Raw genomic sequence first — 22,935 nt, forward strand, 5'->3', positions numbered from 1 at the left:
TATATGTACATATATAACATTTACATGTAATTTACTGTAATACTGCTATAGTTGGATTAATAGATTAATAATACTTTTTTCATCATCTATAAGCTTATGTGTTTTATGTTCCTTTAATTTTACTTTCTTACCTTCTTTTAGCTTAATCCAATATTTTTATCATTCGTTTTTTTTCCTTTGATTAGTTGTCATATATTATTATTCCTTTAATGGTTATACTAGAGAATATCACATGAATTATTGATTTACTGTTGTCCAATGCAAATTATTTTACCATTTTCTACTCTGCTCAAATATTAAAGCCTTTAAATTTCACTTGTTGCTACATTTTTTCATCATTTTGTAATGCATGTTAATTTTACATATATATATAATTTAAACTTCACAAGATGTTACAACATTTGGGTTGTAAAAATATTTTTATATGTATACATATATTTACTGTTGATAATGTTCTTTATTTTCTTCTGCCAGTCCTTGTCACTGTTTGAAACCATTTCCCATCTTTTATTGCAGGGCTGTTGGCAACAAATTCACTGAATCTGGGTTTATGTGAAAACATCTTTATTTCACATTCCTCTTTTGAGAACATATCTTCTAGGTATACAATTTTAGACTGAAAATTATTTTTATTCAGCAATCTAAAGATATTCCATTGTCTTCTGCCTTTCCTCACTTCTGTTGAAATGCCTGGTGTCACTCTTGCTTTTTGCCTTCATTAAAGGTAATGTGTGTTGTTTTCTCTAGTGGCTTTTAAGTATTTTTTTCCTCTTGTTTTCAGCAGTTATGCTATAATCTGCTTAAGAGAGATTTTCTTTGTATCTATGCTGCTTTAGTTTTGCTAAGAATTTTGAATCTGTGAATTGCTACTCCTACCCTTTCCTTCTATGAACATGTCTCACAAGTCTCTCAAATTCTGATCCATTCTTCTCATTTCCATTCCATTTTATTTCTCTCTCTCTTTCTGTCTCTCCTTCTTTCTGTCTCTTTTTGTCCATGTTTTACTTTGGGTATTTTCTCTTGATCTATTTTAATTTCATTAATTCACTGTTCCGTGTCCAATCTTCTACTAAAAATATGCATTAAAACCTTATCTTTTTTTATGTATTATATTTCAATTGTGTAAAATTTGTATTTTTTAAATTGAATTATCCAATGAAATTCTCTTTTCATCTAATTTTTTCTCTTTTCTTATATTACTTTAACCTTTACATCACACTAATTGAAAGTCCTTTTCTCCAATCTCAAAATCAATTAGTTTGCATTTTCTGTTGATTGTCAACATACATTTTCACTTCCATCTAGTAATATTTATTGTACACTGGACAATTGTGTAGGTCCTGGTTGGTGCAAATTGTTTGCACTTGACTACTAACTGAAAGTTTGGCAGTATGAATCCACCCAGCAGGGCTGTGGAAGAAAGGCCTGGCAATCTGCTCCTGTAAGGTTACAGCCATGAAAATCCTGTGGAACAGTTCTACTTTGCAACACATGGGATCACCATGAGTCAGCATCAACTCAGCAGCAACTAACACGAACGACTACTACTAGGTAACGGATGTATATGATTGTCATTTTAGTGTGCTTTTCTCTGAGTTTACATTCCAGAATGTAGTACCTTGATACCACTTGATTGTATGCCAGACAGTTGTGTCTCATATTCCTCCCTCTACCCAGGTCATCTAGGGAGTTAACTATTTTAGCAGTGCGTATCTGAATGTCTCATTTTGTCAGTGAGTGCTCCCATACTATATACAACCTTGAAAAGGAGCCATTAACTACTTTGTGTGTGGAAATAGGAAGAAATAACTTGTTTCTACTTTTTTTTTTTAACTTTTCTATTTAATCATGAATTGAATTGAGAAACCTGTTCTGTAACTTGAGTCTCATGCACTCTTAACACGTATGCTTTTTCTGATAATCTCTTCATAATATGCTCAGTATTGCTCAGTGATACTGATTCTGTCTGACAGATGTTTGCTCTCCCATCAAATGGTGGAGATGAGAGTCAATAGTTGATTAGAAAATCACATTTGGATTACAAAAATGTAATCTTCGAAAATCTCCACAATCTTACTTTTTTGACAATGGGAAATATGTTCAAGAAGGCAAAATTAAGACTCATGTCAAATGCATGAGATGCAAGTTGTTGAGTCTAATGAGATCTCTGTTTTTCTACTTCCATTGTGCATGACTTGACAACTCGTATAAAAGCACCAAATGAACCAATCTGACAACTTTCCAATAACTCCATTTCTTTCTCTGCATATGAAATCTGCCTTATTGAACAGCTTCTAGAGTATTGGGTTGTTAGAAATAGGAACCAGCCTATGTTTTCATAAGTGTGATATTTGAAGGCATACCCAACTATAAAAAGCCTGTTTTTTAAATCATTTCATTTATTCCCCTCCTACACAATAATTTTATGACATTGCTCCTGGCATTTTTTCAAATAAACCGAAATGTTATTAAAAGACCTAGAGCCTGCTTCAAGTTTTCCAGTTGATGTAGAAGTTTGTAAAGTTTAAGGCTCTAAATTATAATAATTGATACTGTTTGTTAAGTATCCATTACATGGATGATGACAATGCACAAACATTTTTAAATACTTAATCTAATTAAATTTTCACATCTATCCAATGAGGTAAGACAAATTATCAATATGATATAGGTAGAAAACCAAGGTTTAGAAAGATTAAAAACTTTTTCAAATGATAAATGATATAAATGAGGTTCCAATTTAAATCTGACACAGCTAATACAGATATAATAGGATTCACATAAAAGAACTATAAATGACCTATTATTATTATGTCCAAAAATTTAGAGAAAAAGTATAAAAAAAAATAACAAGGGAGAAGGTGAATCTAATAAAAATAAAAAAAAAAAACTAAGAAATCCTAAAAAAAGAAAAAATTGAAAATTCTAGAATTAAAAAAATCTATTTAAAATGTAAGACTCACTGAATGTGTTTAATAGCATATTAGCTATTACACAAATAATTAATTAAACTGCAGTAAACTTAAAGACAGTATAATAGAAATTATTCAGACTAAAGGATATTGCAGGGTGTAAATTAAAGATACATTTTGTATTCTCTCCAAACCCATTGTCATCGGGTCCATTCCAACTCATAGTGACCCTATAGGACAGAGTAGAACCAGCCCACAGAGTTTCCAAGGAGTGCCTGATAGACTTGAACTGCTGACCTTTTGGTTAGCAGCCATAGTTCTCAACCACTACAGCACCAGGTTTTCCTGTATTCCCTCAGTAACCATTAAAGACATAAAACAAAGACCTATAACTAATATGCCAGAAGACGAGATACAAATTATATAGTAGTATATAATAATCAATTCAAAGATGGAAAGATAAGAGGACAAAATAACCATTTAGAGCAAATTAATTAAAAGTTGGACAAAAGTTGTAACATATAAGATGTTGCTGTTGTAGTTAAGTGCCATCAGTTCATTTCTGACTCATGGTGACCCCATGCACAACAGAATAAAAGGCTGTCCAGTCCTGTGCTATCCTCACAATTGTTGCCATGTTTGAGCCCATTGTTGTAGCTGCAGTATCAATTCATCTCATTTAGGGTCTTCCTCTTTTTTGGCTGACCCTCTATTTTCCCCAGCATGATGTCCTTTTCCAGGGACTGGTCTCTCCTGATAACATGTTCAAAGTACATGAAAAGAAGTCTCACCCTACTTGTTTCTAAGGAGCATTCTGGCTGTACCTCTTCCAAGAGAGCTTCATTTGTTCTTACAGCAGTCCATGGTATATTCAGCATTCTTTACCAACACCGTAATTCAAAGGCATCAATTCTTCCAAAAAAACAAACAAACCCACTGTCATCGAGTTGATTCCAACTCATAGCAACCCTATAGGACAGAATAGAATTGTCCCATAAGGTTTCCAAGGAGCGGCTGGTGAATTTGAACTGCCAGCCTTTTGGTTAACAGCCAAATGCTTAACCCCTGTGCCAACATGGCCCTCAGTTCTTCTTAGGTTTTCCTTATTCAATGTCCACTTTAGCATGCACATGAAAATACCATGGCTTGGGTCAGGTGCACCTTTGTCCTCAAAGTGATATCTTTGCTTTTTAACATTTTAAAGAGGTATTTTGCAGCAGACTTGCCCAATACAATAGGTCATTTGATTTTCTGAGTGTTGCTTCCATAGGATTTAATTGTGGATTCATGTAAAATGAAATCCTTGACAACTTCAACTTTAGCTTGTCAAGGATTTCACATATGAGCTAAAACTTTAAATTGCCTTGGAGAAAATGTAAGGGAATATCTTTGCCATTCACCATGCATCTATCAGTTTTTTGTGCTGCGGTGACTTCTGAGTAGCTGTGATACTGGAAGCTTTGCCAATGGTATTTCAAATACCAGCAAAGTTACCCTTGGTGGACAGGTTTCAGCTGAGCTTACAGGCTAAGACAGGCTAGGAAGAAGGACCTGGCTGTTTATTTCTGGAAAAATTGGCTAGTGAGACCTTGTGAATAGGGGCAGAAGGTTGTTTGATATAGTGCCAGAAAATGAGCTTGTCAGGTTGGAAGGCACTCAAAAGATGATTGGGGAAGAGCTGCCTCCTGAATGATATGTATGGAGTCAAGGTTTTGGGACCTTGATTTGCTGATGTGGCACAACTCAAAATGAGAAGAAACAGATGAAAATATGTATTAGTGATTGAAAAGTGGGATGAACAAAGTATGAATCTAGGAAAATTGGAAGTCATCAAAAATCAAATAGAATGCATAAACATCAATATCTTTGGCATTAGTGAGGTGAAATGGACTGGTATTGGCTATTTTGAATCAGACAGTCCTGTGGTCTACTATGCTCGGAATGACAAACTGAAGAGTAATGGTGTCATGCTTATCATCAAAAAGAACATTTCAAGATCTATCCTGATGTACAATGTTGTCAGTGATAGGATAATATTCATAAGCTTACAAGGAAGACCAGTTAATAAGATTATTATTCAAATTACTAAGGCCAAAGTTGAAGAAATTGAAGATTTTTACCAGCTTTTGAAGTTTAAAATTGATCAAACATGCAATCAAGATGCATTGATAATTACTGGTGATTGGAATGCAAAAGTTGGAAACAAACAAGAAGGCTTGGTATTTGGAAAATGTGGGCTTAGTGATAGACATGACATTGGAGATCACACGATAGAATTTTGCAAGACCAATGAATTTTTCATTGAAAATACCCTTTTTCAAGAACATAATTGGTGACCACACACATGGACCTCACCAGATGGAATATATGGGAATCACATTGACTACCTCTATGGAAAGAGACATGGACAAGCTCAATATCATCAGTCAGAACAAGGCCAGGGGTGTACTGTGGGACAGACCATCAATTGTTTATTTGCAAGTTAAATTTGAAGAAAATTAGAACAAGTCCACGAGAGCCAAAGTACGACCTTAAATATATCCTACCTGAACTTAGAGACCATCTCAAGAATAGATTTGATGCACTGAACACTAATGACTGAAGATCACACGAGTAGTGGAATAATGTCAAGGACATCATACATGAAGAAAACAAGAGATCACTGAAAAGACAGGAAAGAAACAAAAGACAAAAATGGATGTCAAAAGAGACTCCGAAACTTGCTCTTGAACTTAGAGTAGCTAAAGCAAAAGGAAGAAATGATGAAGTAAAATAGCTGAATAGAAGGTTTCGAAGGACAGCACAAGAAGACAAAGTATTATCATGACACTTGCAAATACCTGAAGGTAGAAAACTAAAAAGGAAGAACATAGTGGGTATTTCTTGACCTGAAAGAACTGGGTAAAAAAATTCAAGCCTCGAATTGCAATATTGAAGGGTTCTACAGGAAAAATATTAAATGACACAGGAAGCATCAAAAGGAGATGGAAGGAATACACAGAGCCACTGTACCAAAACGAGTTGGCCAAAGTTCAAGTATTTGAGGAGGTAGCATGTGATCAAGAACTGATGGTACTGAAGGAAGAGGTCTAAGCTGCAGTAAGGCATCAGCAAAAAACAAGGCTCCAGGAATTGATAGAATACCCATTTAGATGTTTCAACAAAGGATGCAGCTCTGGAAATGCTCAATGATCTATGCCAAGAAATTTGGAAGACAGCTACTTGGCCAACTGACTGGAAGAGATCCATATTTGTACCCAGTCCAAAGAAAGAAGATCCAACAGAATGCGGAAATTATCTAACAGTATCATTAATGTCACATGCAAGTAAAATTTTGCTGAAGATTATTCATAAGCGGTTGCAGCAGTACACTGACAGGGAACTGCCAGAAATTGAAGCCTGATTCAGAAGAGGAATGATACAAGGTGTATCACTGCTGATGTCAGGTGGATCCTTGCTGAAAGCAGAGAATACCAGAAAGAGAAGACCAGAAACCTGCATTTACTGACTACGCAAAGGCATTTGACTGTGTGGATCATAACAAACTGTGGATAACATTTTGAGAATAGAAACTCAGGAACACTTAATTGTGCTCATGAAGATCCTGTGCATGGATCAAGAGGCTGCCATTTGAACAGAACACAGGGCACAGTGTGGTTTGAAGTCAGGAAAGGTGTATGCCAGGGTTTTATCATTTCACCATACTTATTCAGTCTATATGCTGTGCAGATATCCAAGAACAAGACATCAGGATTGGAGGAAGACTCATTAACAATCTCCAATATGCAGATGACACAATCTTGCTTGCTGAAAGTGAAGAGGATTTCAAGCATGTATTGTTGAAGCTCAAAGACCACAGCCTTCAGTATGGATTACACCTCAACATAAAGAAAACAAAAATCCTCACAGCTTGACCAATAAGCAACATTATGATAAATGGAGAAAAGATTGAAATTGTCAAGAATTTCATTTTACTTGGATCCACAAAATGCCCCTGGAAGCAACACTCAAGAAATCAAACGATGCAGTGCTTTGGGCAAATCTGCTGTAAAAGATTACTTTAAAGTGTTCAAAATCAAAGATCTCACTTTAAGGACTAAGGTGCACCTGACCCAAACCATGGTATTTTCAGTTGCCTCGTATGCATGTGAAAGCTGGACAATGAATAAAGATGACTGAAGAAGAATCAGCACCTTTGAATCATGGTGTTGGTGAACAATATTGAATATACCATGGACTACCAAAATCTGTCTTGGAAGAAGTAGAGCCAGAATACTCACTTGAAGCAACGATAGCATGACTTCATCTGGCATAGTTTGGACATGTTATCAGGAGGTGTCAGTCCTTGGAGAAGGACATCAAGTTTGATAAAATAGAAGGTCAGTGGAAAAGAGGAAGACCCTCAAGGAAATGAATTGACACAGCAACTGCAACAATGGGCTCAAGCATAACAATGATTGTAAGGGTGGTGTAGGACTGGGCAGTGTTTCCTTCTGTTGTTCACAGGGTAGCTGTGAGTCTCAATGGGCTTGATGGCACCTAAGAACAACAATAGAAACCCTGGTAGCACAGTAGTTAAGAGCTACTGCTGCTAACCAAAAGTTCAGCAGTTCAAATCCACCAGGCTCTCCTTGGAAACACTATGGGGCAGTTCTACTCTTTTTTATAGGGTCGCTATGAGTGAGAATTGACTTGATAGCAATGTGTAACAACAACAGCAGCATCTTTGTTACATCGTGACGGGTGCATATTTCTCAGTACACATTAAACCCTAAACTTAAAAGAGAAATAAAACTGATGATAATTTGGACTTCATTCAAATTATAAAAAGAAATGATCATCAAAAATGCTGATAACAAAATGAAAATGCAAGGTACCAGCTGGGAGAATATATCCACTCTGCATGTATGTGGCCAAGGATGTGTTAAGAAAATAAAAAAGAATATATAAAACTCAGTGACAAGCAAGACAAATCAATAAAAGTGAGCCAAAGATCTAAACAGACACTTCATATTTTCAATAAGCACACAAACATTCTCAATGTCAACTTCAGTATAAGTAAATCATCTTTTCTGTTCCGAACAATATGAATTTCACATTGTTGTCATTTTGGTTCTGTTTGTTGGAAATTCAAAGCCAATGTCTTATTTCTTTTTCTGAGATCCTATGGTAATTTTCTGATGATCAAATGTATATATTTGGATTCATTATCTTTCCCTACTTTTTTTCTCAGTAAAATTCACCTTTTTCAGTCTTTTACAACAAATGAACTATTTACTCTGTTAGGGTGTATTCTCTCTAATGGAATTACTTGTTAGGGTACATTTGGTTTTGTTAGACACGTCAGGTCCTTTCTTAAAATAAAATTGTATAAAAACTAATAAAACACAATATAAGTAATTCAATGGTTCAGAACCTCACGGTTTTATGTTTTGTTTCGTTTTTTGAAATTATCCATAAATTATCCCAACTCACCAAATTGATTTAACACACCCATGTCTGTGAGATCGTCTAGTGTAAATAAAAATACACATCATATATGTTTCTTAAAAATGTTTTCTTCCTTTCCTTTCTTAAATGAGTTACTTAAAACCACTGGAATAGCTGGTATCGGACATGGAAGAATTCTCCACTTCTCCTGATTCTTACATTTTTTATTGCATAATGATTAAGTTGCTATTTTTCTCCCGTATCGTACTAAGAATATCATTCCATACTTTTTGGTGAAGAGTTTGAGCAATTTAAAAAAAAAGAACACATTTAATAAGTATTGTATCAGATAAATGTTAGATTCAGGTAAATATTTAGAATTGCAAATGGCTTTGTTTCTTTTTCTCCCACCAAAAAATCAGGTTGTAAAGGAAACATGTATGCTGCCCCTATCTGTTGTAGAGTAGAACTCCATGGGGTTTTCGTGGCTATGACCTTTAAGAAGCAGAGAGAGGAGACTACTGGGTAGATTCAAATCACCAAACTTTTGGTTATCAGGCTAACATTTAACTACTTGCACTACCCAGGGACTGGCCATTACTTCGTAGTCATTTTCACTTTCTTGTACTTTTCTCCTCAGTCTTTAACTATTGAGATTTTCAATGCTCATCTTTTAGGTTCTCTCTTTTTCTCATTTTCTTCACCTTGAGTTGTGTCATCAGTGCTCAGAGGTTAATTCTTAACTGGTTTCTGCATCCTCTCTTGCTCTGTACTTCAGCAAGAGCAATCTTGGATTTCAACGTTGATTTTATGACGTCAATGCTTATTTAAAAATATTTAATAATTTCAACTTGCCCTTTGCATTAAGATAAAGATATTGACAATTGTAAGAAAATTCTTGCCAAAGTTATCTCTTAAGCCTTGTTTGATTCTACTTCCCCTACCGCTACCAACGCCACAAGCATTTCCCATTGTGTAGCCATAATTTTTTCCAGATAAATTTGTTTAATTTTCCTTTTAGAACATACCACAGATTGATTTTTTTTGTAAACAAGTATTGGAATTTAGTTTTTAAAAGAGCAAATAAATATTCCGTAAGACAGGACATTACAATTTTAAAGATGGCAATATACAAGTATCTTGGGTCTCCGAGAAGGGAATAAATTACTCAGTGTTGCCAGGGAAAACATTTTGGGGAAACCTAAAATGGATTAAAATGACCAGTGTGACTCTAAGGTACTTGTACTTGTTATGGGAAACCTTAGTTTGCAGCCTAAAAAAAAAAAAAATCTCTTGCAGTTTCTTATTTTTCTTTCCAATCTGCTTAACACCATGCCATGATATGAACCAAATAATAAAGTGCAAGAAATGCAGCTGAGTCCCTTCTCTCTTTGACTCCTGCAAGCAATGACCTTCCTCTCTACCCCCCAGTGCAAGTCACTTTTAAGCTGCTTAGAAAAAAAACCCACTGCTTTTTTCTTCATTAAATTATTCTTCAACAAGGACCTTTTTTGAGGTACATATGAGATCTCTATGGTGAGCCAACAGGACAGTTTTTAATTGGCTTTCAAGAATTGCAATAAACAGCCTTAAAGGTATTTTTAATACTAGGAGATAAAGCTTTGAATTTAATTAGACCTGAATTTCTCAGCTAGATGAAATCATTGATAAGGGATGTGTTGCAAATAATATGCCCATTGAATCTATAAAACACATTGCCTTTTCTCTCTAGAGGCAATTTGTCAATTCTAGAAGTAATGCTATGAAAGCAAAACCTAAGCATAGAGTAGGTGCTCAATTCATATACATGGGAATTATTATTTCCATTTCTCTTATTGTTTGCAGACTTTTCCCATTCACAGATAACCTTGGTGCCTTAGTTTTAACCAGTTTTTGGATGTTGCAATGAAGATATTATTGTTCTCTTCAGACACAAATGTCTTTAAGTATGGTCCTTTTGCTACTACTAACAAAACAGAAACCATCTTCAGATCGTAAGTGGCACCATTTCCTTACAGTTGTTCTCCCCCTACTCAGTAGTGAAGCCTATTCTCAGGTACATTCTTTGCACTAATAACAGCTTCACATGTTACTGCTCTCAAAGTTGTCTATAAAAAAAAAATACGACCTAAATATTTAGACAGCTTCCTCTAGATTTCTTTGCCAATCTGTCTTTGTGTCTCTGTCAAAAATCAGTTGACTGTATCTGTTTAGATTTATTTCTTGGCTCTTGCTTCTGTTTCATTGATCTGCATGTCTATTCTTTGCCAGTACAACTGTCCTGATCACTGTAGCTTTACAGCAAGTTGTGAAATTGGTAGATATTTTTCTTTGTCTTTACTATTGTGTTGAATGTTCTAGGTATTTGCCTTTCCACATAAAGTTTAGAATCAATTTGTCAGTCTATACAAAAAATAATCTTGCTAGGATTTTCGTTGAGATTTCATTAAATCTAGAGATCAATCTCGGGAGAATTTAACAATATTGAGTCTTTTAGTCCCTGAAAATAAAATACTTCTCCATTTAATTATATATCCTTTGATTATTTCATTGGTGCTTTGTAGTTTTCTGTGCACGTATTCTGCACATGTTTTGTTAGATTTACAAGAAAGAAGCAACATTTTTTGTTGCTGTTGTGAATTGTGGAGCCCCGGCATCATGGTGGTTAAATTTTCAGCTGCTAACCAAAAGGTTGGCAGTTTGAATCCACCAACCTCCCTCTGAAAACCCTATAGAGCAGTTCTACTCTGTCCTATAGGATTGCTATGAGTCGAAATCGACTGGAGAGCAATGCTTTTTTTTTTCAATTGTAAATTGTATTATTTTAAATTTCAAATTCCAATTCTTTATTACTAAATTAAGAAATCAATGTTTTTTTTATATTGACTTTGCTACACTCAAATATTAGTTCAAAAATGTTTTTAAAATTATTTTGGGCTTGCTTCCTACCTTGACAATCATAACATCAGCAAATAAAAGTTTTACTTCTTATTCTCGATCTGTATATATTTTATTTCCTTTTTGGTCTTACTGGACTAGTTAGGTCTTCCAGTATGATGTTGCATAGGAATGCTGAGGAAGAACATCCTTGCCTCGTTCCTTATCTCAGGGGAAATTGTTCAGTTGCTCACTATTAACTATCATGTCAGCTGTTCTTTTGTAGTTGAGGAAATTCCCCTCTGTTACTGTTTTTTTGAGAGTTTTTTATCATGAATGGGTGAGGGATTTTGTTTAATGCTTTTTTGCATCAATTGAATACAATATTATGTTTTTTTTCTTCTTTAAACTGTTGATAAGATGAATTACATTAATTGATGATGAGCGAACCTTGCATACTTGGAATAAATTAATCTATTTTTCAAAGTGGATGCTACATGCACATTATTTCATTTGTACCTATTAAAATGAATCTAATTGAAAGTCTAAATCCCTGATATGTCTTAATTCTTTATGTATTATTTTACTTCCCATTGTGTCTCAGACAGCTTCAGGCATATCATTCTATTTCCTGCTAAGATAACTTGAGTATGAGAGGGGATAGAGAAAATTTGGATTCCATGCTCAGAAATTTTTTCTTAAGGAGGATTTTAATTAGCAGGATTCTTTTTTTTTTTTCATTTTGGTGCATTATTTTGTTGTAAGCTATGTGAGCTTAGGCAAAGTATTCCCCTTCTGATACGAACCATCAAAAGAAGATGGAAGTAATACACAGAGTTACTGTGTCAAAAGAATTGGTTGACATTCAACCATTTCAGGAGGTAGCATATGATCAAGAATCAATGATACTGAAATAAAAAGTCCCAGCTACCCTGAAGGCACTGGTGAAAAACAAGACTCCAGGAATTGACGGAATACCAGTTGAGACATTTCAACAAACAGATTCAATGATGGAAGTGCTCACTTGTCTATGCCAAAGAATTTCAAAGACAGCTACCTGGCTAACCAATTGAAAGAGATCCATATGTGTGCCCATTCCAAAGAAAGGTGATCCAACAGAATGTGGAAATTATAGAACATTATCACTAATACCACACGTCAGTAAAATTTTGCTGACGATAATCCCAAAGTGACTGCAGCAGTACATCCACAGGGAATTAATAGAAAGTCAAGTCAGATACAGAAGAAGACATTGAACAAGGAATATCATTGATGTCTGTGTATGTGTGTGTATTGTTTTTTTTTTTTTTTTTTACAATGCAAAGGGATTCAACTGTGTGGATCATAACAAATTACACATAACATTGCAAAGAATGGGAACCCTAGAACATTTAACTGTGTTCATGCAGAACCTGCACATAGACCAAAAGGCAGTCATTCAAACAAAACAAAGGGATACCACATGGTTTAAAATCAGGAACAGTGTACATCAGGGTTGCATCATTTCATTGTTACTTATTCAATCTGAATGATGGTCAAGTAATCTGAGAAGCTGGACTATATGAAAAAGTACATGTCATCAGGAATGGGGGAAGACTTATTAACAACCTGCTACATGCAGATGACACAACCTTACTTGCTGAATGTGAAGAAGACTTGAAGCAGTTACTGAGGAAGATCAAAGACTACAGCCTACAGTGTGGATTACAATTCAACATAAAGAACACAAAAACCCTCACAAGTGGGCCGATAAGCAGGATCATGATAAATGGAGAAAATTTTGAAGTTGTCAAGGATTTGATTTTACATGGATCCATAACCAATGCCCTTGAAGCAGCAGTCAAGTAATCAAATAACATATTGCTTTGGGCAAATCTGCTGCTTCTGCAAAAAGAAAAAACAAAAACAAAAAAACCTTTAAAGTGCTAAAAATCTAAGATGTCGCTTTGAGGACTAAGGTGCGCCTGACACAAGCCATGGTGTTTTCAGTCACCTCATATGGATGATGAATAAGGAAGAGTGAAGAAGAATTCATGTACTTGAATTATGGTGTTGACAAAGAATATTGACTATTCCAGGGACTACCAGAAGAACAAGAAAACCTGTCTTGGAAGAAGGACAGTCAGAATGCCTTTTAGAAATGAGGATGGTGAGATTTCCTCTCACATATTTTGGACATGTTACCAGGAAGACCAGTCCCTGGAAAAGGACATCATGCTTGGTAAAGTAGAGGGTCAGCAAAAAAGATGAAGACCTTCAATGAGATGGATTGATACAGTGGCTGCAACGATGGGCTCAAACATAGCAATGATTTTGAAAATTGCTGTGTTTGAGCCATTGTTTCTTTGTTCTCTTGTACTTAGGATCACTATGAGTCGGAACTGATACCATGGCACCTAAAAAAGCAAAAAACTTCAATGTGGTTGTTGTTGTTAAGTCCTGTTGAGTTGGTTCTGACTTATAGAGGCCCTATGCACACGAGAATGAAACACTGCCTGGTTCTGTGGCATCCTCACAATTGTTGAAATTCTTGAGCCCATTGTTTCAGCCACTGTGTCAGCCCATCTCATTGAGGGTCTTCCTCTTTTCACTGACCCTCTACTTTACCAAGCATGATGTCCTCCAGGGACTGATCCCTCCAGACAACATGCCCAAAGTAGGTGAGACGCAGTCTCGCTATCCTTGCTTCCAAGGAGCATTCTGGTTGTACTCCTTCCAAGACAGATTTGTTCATTCTTTTGGAAGTCCATGGTATATTCAATATTCTTCACCAACACCACAATTCAAAGGCATCAATTCTTCTTCGGTCTTCTTATTCATTGTCCAGCTTTCACATGAATATGAGGCAATTGAAAATGCCTTGGCTTGGGTTGGGAACACCTTAGACCTCAAGGTGACTTCTTTGCTTTTTAACACTGTAAAGAGATCTTTTGCAGATTTGCCCAATGCAATGTGTTTTTTGATTTCTTAACTGCGCTTTGGAAACTCCGGTGGTGTAGTGGTTAAGTGCTATGGCTGCAAACCAAAGGGTTGGCACTTCAAATCCTTCAGGCACTCCTTGGAAACTCTATGGGGCAGTTCTACTCTGTTCTATAGGGCCACTATGAATCAGAATCGACTCGACAGCACTGGGTTTGGTTTTGGTTTTTAACTGAGCTTCCATGGGTGTTTATTGTGGATCCGAGTAAAATTAAATCCTTGACAATTTCAATCTTTTCTCCACTTATCATGATGTTGCTTATTGGTCCAGTTGTGAGGATTTTTGATTTCTTCATATTGAGGTATAGTCTATACTGAAGGCTGTGGCCTTTGAAGTTCTTCAGTAAGTGCTTCAAGTTTCAGCAAGCAAGGGTTTGTCATCTGCATAAAGCAGGTTGTTAATGAATCTTCCTCCAATCCTGATGCCCTGTTCTTTTTCATTCAGTCCAGCTTTTCGGATTGTTTGTTCAGCCTATAGATTGAATAAGTGTGGTGAAAAGATACAACCCTGACACATACCTTTCCTGACTTTAAACCATGTAGTGTTCCAGTGTTTTGTTGAACAATTTCCTCTTGATCCATGTACATATACCTCAGGAGCACAATTAAGTCTTCTGGAATTCCCACACTCTGCAATGTTATCCATAATTTGTTATGATCCACACAGTCTAATGCCTTCACATAGTCAATAAAAGGTAAACATCTTTCTGGTATTCTCTGGTATCAGCCAGGATCCATCTGACATCAGAAATGATATCCCTGATTCCATATCTTCATCTAAAACCAGCTTGAATTTCTGGCAGTTCCCTGTCGATATACTGCTACCGCCGCTTTTGAATGATCTTTGGCAAAATTTGGCTTGCATGTGGTATTAATGATATTGTTTTATAATTTCCACATTAGGTTGGATCACCTCTTTTGGGAATAGGCATAAATATGGATCTCTTCCAGTTGATTGGCCAGGTAGTTGTCTTCCAAATTTCTTGGCGTAGAGGAATGAGTACTTTCAGTGCTGCATCCGTTTGTTGAAACATCTCAGTTGATATTCCGTCAATTCCTGGGGCCTTGTTTTTCGCCAGTGTCTTCAATGCAGCTTGAATTTCTTCCTTCAGTACCATTGGGTCCTGATCATATGTTACCTCCTGAAAAGGTTGAACGTCGGCCAATCCTTTTTGGTATAGTGACTCTGTGTATTCCATTGAATACAAATTTCAATACCTGTGAAAATGTATTTGGTACATATTAAGGGCCAAAACCAAAAAAAATAAAATAAAATAAAACCCAAAACCAAACCCATTGTTGTCGAGTCGATTCTGACTCATAGTGACCCTATAGTACAGAGTAGAATTGTCCCATACGGATCATTAAAAATATTGGCCAATTATAAGAATAATAATAGTAAATGACTGGCCACTTACTCCTCACTTATCGACTGTCTCATTATCTGGCATTATGTATTTATAACAACTTTGAAAAATCCTCAGGCAGCTCCTCTAATAACCTGGGCCTCATGTAGGACAAAGGCAGGGCCTAGGGCACCCCAAATGATATAGCAGAGGCCCTGGCAGGGACTGGGCAGAAACCCCCTAGGGTTTCCAAGTAGCAGCTGGTGGATTCAAATGCTGACCTTTTTTGGTTAGCTTCCAAACTCTTAACCACTGCACTATTATTATCTTTTATCAATTAGTTCCTAGTTTTGTAATAGTTCTTGAATATAATCACCCTTCTTTATTGTTTGTTAGTTTTATTCACTATGATATCTGAATAAAACTTTATAATACTGTGATGTCACCATACACTCACCACATAATTTCTTTAGTTGCTCAATAAGGAAATAAAGTTGCTTTATAAGATACATTTTTAATGAATCTTTGTGAATTCATAGCAATCACTGGTTTCCTATTCAATATTTTCCAAGCCATCTCTTTATATATATATTAATTAGGATTGACGTTAAACTCATCAGTCTCATGAGGTATTCAAAATATCCTGTTGCCAAAGGAAGCTGTATGTCTATATATTTTGAGTTTTCCAACATTTCTGTTTACATTATGTGGAATCTGCTATAATGAATCAGAACGAGAACTCAGGAAAGAGGCTTGTTTTTGATATTGTTGTTATTCATAACTTACACAGTTTGGGTAAGAACTTAAGAGAAACTTTCTCTGTTTTGAATGCTTCAGTCATCCTAAAGAGGAACCATTATTTTCACTGATATAATGTTCAAAGGATCATTAAAAGTACTGGTCAATTATAAAAATTATAGTAAAAAACGACTGGCTACTTCTTTCTTGTCAACTATCTCATTACCTGACATTTTGCATTTATGACAGCTGTGAAAAATCCTCAGGCAGTGCCTCCAATAGTCCGGGTCTCACGTGGGGCCATGGGAGGGCCTGGGACACCCACCAAGAGTCACCCTGAATCATATACCAGAGGCCTTGGCAGTGACTGGACCACACCAGGAATGCCAGCCATCCAGTTGTGGAATGCCTTCTCCCATTCATCCATGGTGTCTCAGTCCAGCCATGGAGGGCCTGTGGGGATTGCAGGATGACACGAGGTTATGGGTGGGCAGTGGGAGGCCAAGAAGATGCCAGGGAGGTTGTAGGATGAGGCAGAAAGGGGAGAGAGAGGGAAGGGGACCACACAGGGCTTCAGGGCCAACACAGATGGAGGACAGCCAGGTCTCCACGCAGAGCTAATGGAGGGAGACAGTTGGAGATGTGGAACAGGAAGTGGTGGGTGGCAGGTGGTGGGAGGTGGCGGGCTGTGGGTGGTGGGAAAGGGTAGATGGCTGGTGCCAGACAATACTGTACCACAACCACCACAACTCCTTACCCCTGTGAGTTCCACAGGGGTAGGGAAGATGTGGTGGGGTAGGGGGCCCCACAGCAGGACGTGCTTCCCGAGACATGCTGGGGCACACCTGACAAGTGGTGAGCTATGGGGGATGGACATCTGTGTCAAAGACGGGGGAGCCCCAACTCTCGAATAATGCCTATTTTGCATAATGACCTGGTATTTGGAACCTAATTACGTCAATAAGTGAGGAGTAGGGATATTAGCTTTCGTCTTTTCTGTCCCTCGAGAAATCATATTATGTGTTTAATGAACTCTATTTTACTATTGATTATTATCACCACAATAAAGTTGCCTTTTATTTCAGATTCATGGTCAGGCAGTAACTAGATTTTTTTTTTTTCTTACTCTGTATTTTTCAAGTCCCATATAGGCTGCTCTAATTTTTTCCTCAATGCATGTAATTGTTTGCATTAAGAAAATTCTTCAGAGAGCAGCGGAATGGAATATGCTAATGTCCCCCAAATGTTACTGTTTAGATTAAGGTGTTACGAAGAAAAACTATGCATGTGCATGCCCACCCCCACACACACCTACATACATGCATAAGAGGGAGAGAGAGAGACTGAATGACCACATTCTTATTTATTCCATGTTGAAATAATGTCCCTACTCATCTACATTTTTAAGAGGGGAAATCTACACTCTAAGAATAAAAAAAAAAAAAGTTGCTAGCTTTCCTCCCCTCAGCATGATTTCCATGTGGTTTGTTTTCTTCTAGTATGCAATGTGTGAAATATTTAAGATTTGAAGTTTGGAATGTTTTCATTTGATCTGCCATTGTTTTATGATAGGCAACGAATTGAAGCCATTTGAATGCAACTGCTCTGTCAACGTGCTACATTTTTTTTCTATAAATGTCCCATTTGTGTTCACTTAATATGTCTGGCCTGTCACTAGGCTGCACTTGGTGTCTGTGAAATGTCATTCCTTGTCAATTTTGGCTTCTTTGCCAGTGGAGAAATTACTATTTTCTTGTCCTAGGCATATATGCCACTTTGATGTATTTTTAATATGAATGCCATTTATCTACTCCTATATTTGAGTATATTTACTCCTATATTTGAAAATAAGAAATTACAGAAGAAAAGCTCTCCAAATATCTTACTCCTTTGCACTTTCCTTTCCCCTCGGCCAAAAGTTTTCATTTAAAACTGAATTTCTTTTTCAGCTAATTCATACAGTATGTTCTCCTTGTATATTAGTTTATTCTTGTAAATTTACAATACAAAGTTATACAAAAAATGTTCCAAGTTCCCACAATCTACTATATCATCTTTTCCTTCTTCTTACTTGTCCTATATTTCACCCTGGAAATAAATCTGGAACACTGTCAGGATTCTCTCAATGACTTGCCTTCATTTTCCTGAGAAGAATGGCTTCAGTAGCGTGGATTACATCACGCGTTCTCTACAATAGCTTGAGTCCATCAGTAGCTATGTTCTCATATGTTAAAATTCTCAAGTTCAGAACTGAAATCATCTCTCTTTTTGGAATCTATGGAAGGGCATGGAGAGTTGTAGGTGACTTGAGCATACCTACATCCATTTCCATGGTGAGGAATACGGAGAGGCCAGAAAGGAATAGGAAAACTGCTACTACAATCACATGACAAGACACGCAGTGAGAATGAGAAATTTTTATAAGGTCCATATAAATTCCTGCATACCAAGAAACATGAAGATGGCTTAGGACCAAGTGTCATTTCATTCCATTATGCATAAGGTCTTCAGGAATGGAGTCAACTCAATGGCAACAATAACATAATTTCCTGGGATGTTATTTTTCAACATTGGAATTTTCTTTAGGTACAAAGAATTGGACTAATCATGATCCTTGATTTTTGACATATTCTAATCTTTATTTTCCTGATATAATTTTGTTATTCTGTATTATTTCTTTGATGTTGTCTGTGGACGGCAAGACCACCCACATGATCAGTGATTCACTAGGAAACTCGCAGGACTCAGCATATAATCTTACTCATGGCTGTGATTTATTGCAGTAAAAGAGTGTAAAGGAAAATTAGGACTGACATATCAGAGATAAAACCTTTACCAATTAATATTTTCGCCAATATTGTTCTTGAAGGATTTCAAGACTCTTAGTACTGCTATGAGTAAAATTTGAGTTTCCAATTTTTTGAAAACACCCAAAGCTGACTTTCTGGTAGAATAACGATTGTATAACTCACAAAGGAATATATTTTGAGATCAGCAATTGAGAAAAAAGATATTGTAATCAAGTCCAAATATTTAATAATTTAATATTGGTCATTTGTAGATAAAAAACCACATGCTATCATAAAAACACTTTGATAATTACTAATTCCAGAGTTTTTATCTCATTTAAATAGACAAAATTCATTGTCACTGTAATTTCCAGACAGTTGTTGAAAACTAAACTAGAGGAAAGGAAAAAAATTAATAAATAAAACTGCAAAATCACCATTGCCAACAACCAGTCCTTTGAGGGCTCACATTTAGTTATTTCAGTCTTGCTTATTTGGTTCCAATCTAATAAATTTACAGCCTGAGATATTTGGCTGTAGGCCGCTTTAGATAATATTTCAGTATTCTTCTACCTTAGTTCTTTCTAAGCTGAATTAAACTGAATTAGCAACATGAAATCCAAAATAGCCTGTCTTGGAAATAATAATGAGTTTTGATCTCTATGAGAGCTTTCTGTTTTTATTTTTCTTCTATTGTGGATATGTTTTCTTTTATTTAATTAGTTTGTTTGTAAGATGCCATTATGAGGATACCTGGGATCCTTATTAAATTTTGGGAATTCATAGGTTTAACAGAACTGTGCTGGATAGTGTAGGACCAATCTACTTATAAATGCAAGCAAAAGAAGAGAAACCCTTTTTTTAAGGAGGTAGATTACCTCTGGTTGCTATATAAAGTAGAACTTTTAAAGAAATTTATATTTAATATATATACTGACCCTTTTTTACTGACCTGTACTTTTTTCTTCTTTATACCTTAACTATTGGAAGTGATCTCTGTAGTAGCTAGTCTCTAAGATGGCTCCCAATGCCTCTACCTCCTATTATACAACCTATGTATTCCCCTCCCAGATCATTGTATCAGTAACATAAGGCAAAAGTGGTATTGTCACTTCTGAGATTAGTTTATACAAGACTACACCTGCAATCATATGCACACACCTGCTTTCTCTCCTGCCTCTCTCTCATTCCTTTTTAGGTCCCGCGTTCTGAGGGAAGGCAAGTCATGATTAACTTAATGGAGAAGATCATGCCATGAGGAAGTGAAGTCTCCTGCCAACCACATGAGTGAGCATTGAAGCAGAACCTCCAGCCTGAGTCAAATCTTCAGAGACTACAACCCCAGCCAAAACCTATTCTGCAACCTTATGAAGACCTTGCAACAGAACAATCCAGTTAAGCTGCTCCTAGATATCTGAAAAATGGGGAAAACCAAAAAAAAAAAAAAAAAAACACTGATGACTACGCTTTAAAGGGCTTATATAGTAAACTTTTTTTTAACAGGTCACCCTAATGTGTTACCAAAAGACCTGTGCAAAAATATTCATAGTTGTCCTGTTTTTCTCTCTATTTTCTATTTGACTTGAAAAGCCATCCAAATTTCAACAGTGCAACTTTATTGCTAGGCACTGGAAAAATTTCTTAAAATGGAAAATTTTCTAGTCCTTGAAATTTGGTTAAACTTTTCAGCAAAAAGTGTGCCAGCATGGTAATTAATTAGAATTTATGCATACACACAAATATATATATACACATATATATCTTGTTTACAATTTACTCTATAGGTTTATTTGTTTCCCTCTGGCAAATGTGTTCATTTTCTTATAATTTAATACAATTTCTATTGTTCACTTTCTTATAATTCAACTGCTTAGTATAATTATACTAAATATTTACTGTTTATATATTGTGCTTTTTCTATAAGTAATGTATATTAAATTATGTATTAAAATATCTAGCATATTCATAATTATACTAACCCACTAACCTTTTTATATTTTATGCTTGTTTTCATTGTGACAATTTTTATTGCTCATGTTTGCAAAAAAAAAATATGTGTATTTGCATCTTTCAGAAGGCCTAATTTGATTTCAATGACCAACACTCCTTTTTAAAATGTGTTAATTTCTCTTATCTTTCTGTAACCTATTCTTCTATTTAAACAAAAACTACTTTCATGAGTTAAAAACCTCAGATTTTTTCAGAGCTCAACGTTCCAGAACTATGTTAAGTACTGTTGATTCTAATTAAGCATCTCTCATACGGTCCATCAAATATGACTTTAGATTGATTGGTATTATTCTGAATATAAAAATATGTCTTTAACCTATAGCTCAAGATTAATTTTACCTGGACAACATGTTTAAGACTATTTACTGAACTAAATGCCACCAGAGAATTAGTGTTGTCCCACATTCTTCCTTTTTCATCATACTCCTGACATGCAAAATGTCAGCCAGGCCATCTACTTGCTAATAAATAATTTAATTTAAACAGTATATTGTTAGTATAAACCCAATAAACCCAAAGCAGAATTGTATTTTTACCTCTCCATAGAGGTCTGAAAATTATATTTAGTCAATTTAATAATTAGATTAAAATTAATGAATCTTTTAAAATGTTAATATTAATAAATAGCAAGGATACATAGGAAATGCAAAAAAAAAAAAAAAAGCCTTTTAAATAAATAACTTATTGATGACCATGTAAGAGGGAACAAAAGCTGAAGATTTTCTAAGAACTTTATCTGCCCTGCTTAGAATCACCAAACAAACTTCATTATAGCACAAAGAAAGACTTACCAGATCTTAAAAATAGCAATTTGGGTTTCATAGGACCTTTAGAATTCTAATACCAGGAATAAATGAACAGGGAAAGCTGTACAAGGCACCTCTGTGACCATTAAGCAGTTGGCAAATTTCACTGCGGAAACCATGAGGGATATAGACAGGAATTGAAATCCTGATTATAGAAACCACACAAAATCAAAGAGCTCTTAGCTTTTGCTTGTGGGTCAAGGAAGACGGTGAACTTTAATCAATCAAACTTACTCTGTCTTCATAGTTCAAGACAACTTCATTAAAACTAGGGGGGCGGGGGCCAAGATGGCGGACTAGGTGGACGCTCCTGCGGATCCCTCTTGCAACAAAGACTCGGAAAAACAAGGGAATCGATCACATACATAACAATCTACGAACTCTGAACAACAAGCACAGACTTAGAGACGGAGGACGAACAAATACGGGCAGACAGCGACTGTTTTCAGAACTAGGAGCCAGCGCACCAGGCAGGTGACCTTCGGAGCTCGATCTGGGGCAGAGCCCAGGGGGGCAGACGGCACAGAAAGGGGGCCCACCCCTTCCCCCCCAAACCCATCCCGGGAGGAAGCCTAGCAGGTTGGCGCGGGCTGCGTAGGGGCGCAGCCGGAGGGAGAAGCATCCGGGAGGCAGTGACTGATCTGGGAGGGGGGAGAACAGCGTCCCAGCTGGGGTGCCGTCCGGCCGGGAGTTAGGCGAGAAGCCGACGGGGCGCGAGCGGGGGGGGGGGTCAGCTGTGTTTCCCTGGAGTGACCCCAGGGCGGGGCCCACGCGTTCGTGCGGGAGGACGCGCACCCAGTCCGCGCGTGTGGCACGGCACACCAGAGGGAGAAATCCCCGGAGGTGTCTGGTCTCAAAACAGGGAAAGCAGCATCCCAGACGGGGAGCCATTCCGCTGGGATCTGGACGAGCGCGCGCCTGCACGCGCGCGGGCGGGGCATGAGTGCAGGGTCCATTTTTATTACCCTGAATTGACCCAGGGGGCGGGACCACCTGGTCGTGCAAGTGACGCCCTCCCAGTTTGCGTGAGAGGTGTGGCACACCGGAA

This window comes from Elephas maximus, chromosome 7 (assembly GCF_024166365.1).
Source record: "Elephas maximus indicus isolate mEleMax1 chromosome 7, mEleMax1 primary haplotype, whole genome shotgun sequence".
Lineage (NCBI taxonomy): Eukaryota > Metazoa > Chordata > Mammalia > Proboscidea > Elephantidae > Elephas > Elephas maximus.